At 39.5% G+C, this 8,838-nt stretch overlaps 1 non-coding gene across 1 annotated transcript; it reads right to left on the reverse strand.

Annotated features, from left to right (window-relative positions):
- Positions 1-1,376: 1,376 nt before the first annotated feature.
- Positions 1,377-1,458, reverse strand: trnas-gcu (transfer RNA serine (anticodon GCU)). The gene has a single exon. It is a non-coding gene; the product is annotated as a tRNA-Ser (tRNA).
- Positions 1,459-8,838: the final 7,380 nt, after the last annotated feature.

Below are 8,838 nucleotides of genomic sequence, written 5' to 3' on the forward strand. Positions count from 1 at the left end.
TTTGCTAAACCCTGCTCCCCCCAGTTAATCAATGTGTTGTTGATTTCCATTCATTTTAGAATGACAACCACAGAAAAGGGTCTTAAATATGCACCTGATGGTTACATAAGTTAGTACCCTCATCACTTAAATAACTGATCCAAGACATACACCATAAAAATGAGCAAACATAGCTAACGTAAGCTTGCTAATCTAAAAAAAATCCATACCTGGACAGTCAACAATGTGGTTAGAGTTCTGCTTTAATGTGCAACTTCTCAGCAACATGTTTCACTTATACAAGGCAAAAGGCTTTGAGGATGATGAATAACCAGTGAGTTTGGGGAAAAGTAACACTGTGTCTGGTAAGTAAAAAGCAGGACAAAGCTGTTTATATTCTAAACTCTAATATTGCATTTTGGCTCTCACACAGTGGATATTATGGGAAAGTTTTGGGACAGGATAGTTAGCTAATTATTAGCTAATGGGTTTTGAAGTAATTGTCGGTTACTAAGATATTTGGGAGTGCCAGTGTTCACAGCCCCAGAAAAATGAAGTCAAATAATTTGAAAAACAGAAATGTTTTTACTATTTATCAAGTCAAACCAATTTATAACAGAGACCGTACTCTTAATTATATCATTTACACCGAGAAGTACAAAACCACAGGAGAGAGAACATGTCAAGTTAGTGACATACATTAATGGGATATGTATGTGTACAGATGGAGAGGGAGAGGAGGCTCTGTGTATCATGGGAAATCTAGGCCTGTAGCAGGGGATGATTCAGGCAAGCCTGAGCTGACCCTAACTATAAGCTTTATCAAAGAAGGAAGTCTTCAGTCTAATTTTATACACGGAGAGGGTGTTTCTCCTGAACGTGAGCTGGAAGATGGTTCCACAGGAGAGGAGCCTGAGAGCTGAGGGCTCTGCCTCCCATTCTGTTTTTAGAGACTCTAGGAACCACCAGTTACCCTGCAATCTGGGAGCGCAGTGTTCTAGGTAGGGTAATAGGTCCTATGAGCTCTTTAAGACATGATGGTGTTCAAACATTAAGGGCTTTGTAGGTGAGGAGGAGGATTTTAAATTCTATTCTGGATTTTACAGGGAGCCTGTGCAGAGATGCTAACACAGGAGAAATATGATCTCTCGAGTTCCTGTCAGTACTCGCACTCCAGCATTTTAGATCGACTGGAGGTTTATTAAAATCATAATGAAAGGTTCATTGTAAAGAACCAACTAAAAGTGAGCTTTTATATTTGATGACAGATTTGATTCTCCCAAGCATGGATTTGGCATAAAATTCTTTTCAGCTGCTCTTTGTGAAATGAGTAAATGTAAAGATTAAACCCCACCAGCAGGCACTTTATCTCAAGTAACCTACAACGGAGTGCATTGCGACGAGGATGGGATTTGAACCCATGCGTGCAGAGCACAATGGATTAGCAATCCATCGCCTTAACCACTCGGCCACCTCGTCTGAGTGAAGATAAAGAAAGACAATCTACTGCTTTAAAATATATCTCCTGAACACTGCTGTGACTGTGTCTCAGCTTATATTCAGTAGCCTTCTGCTCTTGTATCCTCACCATCTTTGTAAAGTCTCACAATCTGGTTTCTTATTTGATGAGGCAGTTTCTCACCATGTGGAGCCATGTTGCAGTCGACCCAGACCAAAATGGTGGTATTCACTGGTCCTTAACCTTAATCATAACCTTGTTAATGCAGTTAGTCTTAACTGGAAATAACAGGTGTAATAACCTTAAACCAGTTTTTATCATACATGATTTTGTTCCTCAAAACTTGATCTTGATTTATCACTCACTGCAATGCATGTATGGTAACAAGCTAAAATGATTACCAGAAGACATCATGACAGCTTCATACTGAACACTTTGGCTTTGTTGTTGCTTTGAGTTGTCAAGTTGCTCTGACAGTTGCTCCCATGTGACATGCCTCCACCCTCCACCCCTGTCAGCTGTGCCCCGTGTTTAGCAAGCTGCCTGTCAACCACACAATTTAACACCACTTTGTTGAGAAATCAATTCAGTCTCATGGTTTACAGATTCCTCTTCCTCTGTAACTTGATGAATGCATCAACAGCATCTAATTATCTCTGTCTGTCTGTTATGAAGTCAAGCAGATTTAACTAAAATCCACTTTGACTCACTTGTAGTTGAAGACTGCTACTTATGTGCTCACTGTGGGCAGAGAATTAGACCAACAGTGATACTTTCATCATGTTATCACTTCAGTGTTTGTGACAATATAATTAGATATGAATAAATCAGACTAACCTTTGTGGTTTAGGGGCACACCATCTTGTCATATACGCTGTGCTTTCTTCTTGGTAGAGGCTGTTGGGCCTGTAAGCAGTTTGTGGCCTGCATTTTCAGGTAATAATAATAATAATTTATTGCTCGTTTTATTTACAGATAATTATCACATTTTTGACAGACTTCTGTTTTTTTTTTTTAAACAAAATAAAAATATTTCTCACAGAGTAACAGGTTGCTGTCAAAGAAATTATAGATGATTTCTGGGTGAGCGCATTATTATGTTGCAATGTAAGTGGCTGTTTTTGGCACACTAATATTATGGCAAGCATGATAACCAGTTTAGTCATTATTATATTATATATTGTTGTTATAGTTCATTATTTGATTGTCTCGCTGTATCTAGGTGTCTGTCACTGTATAATATACAGCAGATAATTTTTTAAGGCCGCAGTGACTGCTGTTTGTTTTCCCCCATTCTCTTTGAACCAAGTCTCTTGCTGCAGTCGAATCACAGTAGCTTCTTTTCATCTTTTTGCAGGTTTTGAGGTTTTTGTTTGCACAGCTTTATTTATTTTTCCTTTACATTTCACAGCAAGTCATGCCTGTGTAACTGAGCTGTGTGCCTAAAAAACTGAAACACACAGGTTTCAGAGGCAAGTCGATGTGGGAGGTGTGGCATTCTGCCATACTAAACAGCAAAATATATCCTTCTTGTAAGAGACATGTAGTGAAAACAAAAGCACTTTGGAATCCTGTATTATTATTTTCAACAGGGTAATGTAAAGTTGCATCTATACTGGAGTGCTGTAAGGGTTGAGCTTGTCAAGCTGTTTCAGATGTTCATGACATTTTCCAGCGTTACACACATGGCAGCAGGAAGCTTAATATGTTCTGTTGTTTGCAGAGCATCCAACTTTATGATGAACTTCGCCCATGCAGTGCAGAGGGGATACATTCTGGTTGGCAGATAATGCCTAAGGATCATGGATCATCTCCCAGCACCTCCCTATTTTTAGAGAAGTTGTTTAAACAGTTTCTTATCTGCCATTCAAATGTCAAATCAGTCAAACTGCTCTCCCACTTTGCCAGCACACCTGCAGCGCACACACGCCTGCATAATAATGACGGCACATGTCGGGAAACTTCTCCTCTGACATCTTCATAGTTTGGATAGTCCCCAGATTTATATATTAATTTCTGTGACGAAAATATTAAATAAAAAAATAAATAAAATGAGTGAAAGTGTGAGAGAGAGCAAGAATCATTGGTTGCATCTCAGTGATGCAAGGCACTGCAGTAGATCATGCATGCTAGATCATTAAGGATGTACCTGCTATTTCTGTTCATATAAGCACAGCATATTGTTTGCAAAAGTGTCGGCTAAGGTGACGAACAAATCAGAGGGAAGCAGTGATTAAAACCAACTGGAATTAATTAGCTGCTAAGAACAGTACGTATGTGTTAAAATAAAATATGGAGAGGGCAGGAGGGCACAGATGTGTTAAAGGTAAGTTTATTTGTATAATATATTTCATATGCAAATGGAATTCAAAGTGCTTTACATAATACATTCAAAACATAAAAGAAAAAACAGCATAAAAACATTAAAATGATAACAGAAACATCTTAACTGTTTTAACACAGATATAAACACAGGATAGGAGGGTAAGATGTTTCATGATGAGTATTTATGGTTCAATTTAAGGCAGTGCTGAACATAAATGTTTTTAATCTGGATTCAATAATGGGCTAAATTGATGCGAGTTTAATATCCTATGGAAGTTTGTTCCAGCCCTGTAACAAATGCTGCTTCTCCATGTTTAGTTTGCACTCTGGCAACAGTTACTGGCTACCTGATGACCTGAGAGGTCAAGAAGGTTCATATGGTAAAAGACAGTCAGAGATATTTTAGATGTAAGCCACTGAGAGATGTGTAGACAAACAGCAGTACTTTAAATTAGTGGAATTTAGTGGAAGCCAGTGAGGAGACCTGAGAACTGGTGTGATTTGTTTTTCTTTGCCAGGACTGTAGCAGCAGCTTTCTGAATGAGCTGAAGTCTTCTGAGAGTTTTCTGGGAATACCAGAGAAAAGACTATTATTGTAACCTAACCTGCTGAAAATGACTATATGGATTATTGACTCTGTCTGTGTGAGGTTGATCTGGGCGTCATCTGCTTTATTATAACAGGTGATGTTATTGTTTTGTATAATTGTGGCCTTTACGGAAGCATGTAAATGTTAAATAGAAGAGGACCAAGGATTGAGCCTTGGGGAACCCCACAAATCATGTTGGTCTGCTTAGATTCATAATTACCAGTGGAGACAAAATAGTTCCTGTCCCAAAGATAGGACTTGAATCACTTTAGTGCCCAACCCAGTTGTTCAGTCTCTCCAAAAGTACGGTACGGTCAGCTGTGTCAAAGGCAGCACTAGTGGGAGGTGAACTGAAATTTCTGTCCTGGGTGGACCCCACCTCTTGCCCTCAAAGGATAAGCAGTATAGATAATAGTAACTAATAGTAACTAATCAAAGTAACTAGGTTAAAAAGTGACTTGGCTGCTGGTAGACAACTTTGTCAACTGAATTTATTTACAAAAGGTTTGATAGTTGTTAATCACAGATGTATCCAGACTACTCTGCTTTAGGAGAGGCTTGATGACTATTTTTCAAGATTAACCTAATTGCCATACAAGTTATTTGCTCTAACAGCATGTATGTACTAATTAATGTGTGTATTTGTGGTGGCATGATGCATATGAGCACAGTGTATGGGAGCACTTCTGTTGTTTGTGTTGGCATTTGTGTTTGTGTGTGTGTGTAACCTCCAAGCCCTCAAATGAAAGACTACCCTTTCTTTCCGCCTCAAGACAACATGAGCATACGAGCATGGCCAGTAGTCATAAATCAAGAGGAAAACAAACCAAAGTATGAGAAAGAAAGAGGAAGAGTGAGAGAGGCAAGGGACACAGAGAGAGAATTTAGAGTAGGAGAAGTAGCTAAGGGACGGGGAGAGGAGATGAAAGGGCAAAGATAGGTTTGAAAGTGAAAATACAGATTGAGAAAATGCCTGTGTGCGTGTGACAGCGATGGGCAATTTCCTCTGATGCAATTTATACAGGCACTTAAAAGAAATGCACCCCAAAATAATTTCATGATATATATGTTCATCAATATGTAACACAGATTTTTTTGCAGGATACTAAGACATTCTGTTCTTTCTGACACCAACTGAACATAGAAATAGAACAGCTATGCTAAAAATGTTTTTTGTGAGATGGTTTGATTGCAATGTTCTCTGACAAAAACCACAGAGACAAATTCAACTGTTTGAGCATCCAATCATGGAAGAAAACCAAATCTACAGTTTACCATCTTTCTACCTTTGCACCTGTACTTAAAGATACAAACAAACGTCATGGGAACAAAACTTTCAAAATATGAGCACGCTTTTTGTGTCATATTCATGATGAAATAAGAGTGAACATCAAATGTCAGTCTTCCAGTTTAGGGAGTTCTAGATCCCTACAATTCACTCAATATGTCCAGATTTCCCAAATATACTCAGCTTGTCTCATTTAAAGAATGAGCCACTACTGTTATTGGCATTAAAAACAGAAAATGTGAGACTTCAGGCTCTGTTTTTGTGCAGGATGTGGAACACGGTGTTGCATTGGCAAACTGGTACTTTCATGGGGCCCACTGATGTTATTTCCGCAGCTGTGCCAATTTGGTATTTTGGTGATTCACTGTGTGCACCAGTGGAAGGAGAGGCACAGTAGACGGTGATGCAACTTTGGCGAGAATAAAGCTCAGCACACCTTTGTGTCATAATATTTTGTTGGTGAAGGCACACTCATATAAACCTCTGTAATCACACATACTTATGTTTGGCTTGTTTTCCACTTTCACTGTTTTTCACCAGCTGACATTTGATCACATAGAAAACTGACTATGGCATCAATGCGAGCAAGGCAGGATAGAGATTAAAGAGTAATTCCTAAAAACTCTCTGACCCACCACAATCTGTGGCCTATATTCTGTATTCCTTATAGCCCTGTGTATTGCCTACAGATCCTGTAAGATCTTCAGTAGAATGTAAGTTTCAACAAGTTTCCACTGAGGTAAACTTTTGACAGGATTACTGAACTGTCAGTGTGTCATGATGGGGAGAGCCCTGTGTTTAAAGTGAATGTGACTGGCCACAATTGTCACAGCCCTCAACACGCCCACTTATAATGTCTTCCCCTGTGTCTCCTCCCCTTTGTCTCTGTGTGTGTGTGTCTGTCTGTGTGTGAGGTGTGGCCCTCGTCCCTGATCACCTGCTCACCAGGTTCCAATTACTCATCACCTGCAGTATAAGAACCCCAGCCCTCCATACACTCTTTGCTGTGTTGCTATACTAGTAGTGTCACACTCTCAGCTGCTCTGCAAACTTGAGTACTGAGTAATTCTCTTATGTTTGTCTTGTGCTTATTCTCTTGCTTCTTGTTCACCTCTACCACTAACCTGTGAGCCTCCAGCCGGTCTCTGCCATTACCCCTTCATCCACCTGCTGCCTGCCCTGCCTGTCCTTCCACATCCCCATCCTAACATTCTCCATTAAAACCTGTAACCTTTTCCCACTACTCCTGCCACTGTATCTGCTTTTCACTCCACAAAACAAAACAAACCTTAACAGGTGCTGCACAATAAATAAATTGCTACTACAGTAGCAGTGGTTACTCACCAGTGTGAACATGATTTCCAGTGGCTGCAATTGTGGTATGGCTGCTTTAGGGGTGTCAGTTACAAGCGCTCAATAAAACCACCATGATAGAATTCCCAACATTATGAAAATCTGCTATAGAATTACAAGGCCCAAGCAATGTCCATGTAGCAGATCTGTGGAACCTGCAGCCAGATAATGGAAACAAACAAACAAAAAAAGGCCTATTAAAGTAACTTATTTCACAGAGGAAATCTAGCTGTTAGAGCATTAAACATCTGACAGGCAGGGAATAGAGCCATTACTAAGAAAAATACACCACTGATCTGTATGTGTTTAAATATGTATACTAAACACACATAAAACCACACAGTCGTGGCTGCAGACTCACAAACACATGCATAATGGATGGAGGGCATTATCAGAGTGTCCTTTCTATGCCAGCTGTGTATTCATAAGATGAGATTGGAGAGCAGGGACAGAATTACAATATTTGTATACACACAGACACACATACACAGCAGTGACCAAGTAATTCTGAATGCTTGAAAAAACACACGGAGCACTTGATTTCTTTCATCTGGCTGGTCCTGTGGTGGAGGCTGTTTAAGAGTCTGGCCAGATAAACCAAGTGCAAGCTCACGCTGAAGTATGTGTGACCAATATGCTGTGATTGTACAAATACTTTACGGGTCATCTGCTTCTGCTTTCTTGACTATGTGTATTTTATTATAAGCAAAATTCCATATTTAATTGGCCTTGTAAATTCACATAAAGACAAGTAATAGAACAGCATTTTGGGAAATACGTTTATTTGTGTATTTGGTGTGTGTGTGTGTGTTAAGTTTGGAGTGAGGACATGATGTGTCTTGCTTAGCTTAGTCTGACAACAAGGGTTTGTTGGGCTTGTCTGTCTGTTTTGTCTCATTTGTTTAACCTGTACACACAACAATTTGACAGTTTAACCATTTGACAGTTACATTTACAAGATGTCACTGTGTTTGCTGTTCACAAATAAAATAAACAAATAAAATAAATAATTTCTTTGAAAACTGTAAATTGCTGCTTTTACATTTATGTTTATGTATGGACTTAACAAACAAGATAAAAAATCTTAATAAGCGAGCTTTTGTGAGATGCTGGCAGCCATATATATGAACGTTTGAAGACCGCTAGCCTCCCTATTTTCCCTGCTTTGTGCTGTGTTTTTAGAGATTTTTATTGAAAAATGCTAACTTATATGAACAAAAGCAACACTGATGAGAGCAGCAAGGGTGAACCCAAACAGTAGCAATGAGCTGAAACATGCTGAAAAGAAAAATTGCCAGTGTAACAAATGTCACCAATAATATTTGATCCACCCAAGCACATGGGTCATAACTCCCTACGACTCGCACTATGATCAGAAGTAGGAGGAAGAGGATCACAGCAGGATTGGCAGCAAAAAGTCACAAGACTTGGAATGAACCAGGAGAAATAACTGGAGACTTGGCAGGATGTGAAGACACTCTTATTCCTATTGCCAACCTCTGTATGTTGGAGCCCAGTGAGGACTGTGATCAGACAACAGAAAGAGCTTGAGGAGAATCTACTTGTGGAGGTGGAGCTGTAAATTCATGAGCAGGGTTTAAAAGAGGGACGAAAAGTGCTTTAAATACACACATTGCACTCCAGTGCAGAAAGCTCCTGCATGTTCTTTATAATGTGTGGCTCCCTCAGGAGACAAGACACCAGAGTTAATGGCTTAGTAACATTTGTGAAATGTGATGGCAGGACACAAAATTACCCAACAAGTGCAAACGAGAGAATCTACTCGAAACTGCCACTTCAACAGCACAATGACACTGCACTTGATCTGCATCAACACAAAATTAG

The sequence above is a fragment of the Lates calcarifer genome, linkage group LG19 (genome assembly GCF_001640805.2).
Source record: "Lates calcarifer isolate ASB-BC8 linkage group LG19, TLL_Latcal_v3, whole genome shotgun sequence".
NCBI classification, from domain to species: domain Eukaryota; kingdom Metazoa; phylum Chordata; class Actinopteri; family Centropomidae; genus Lates; species Lates calcarifer.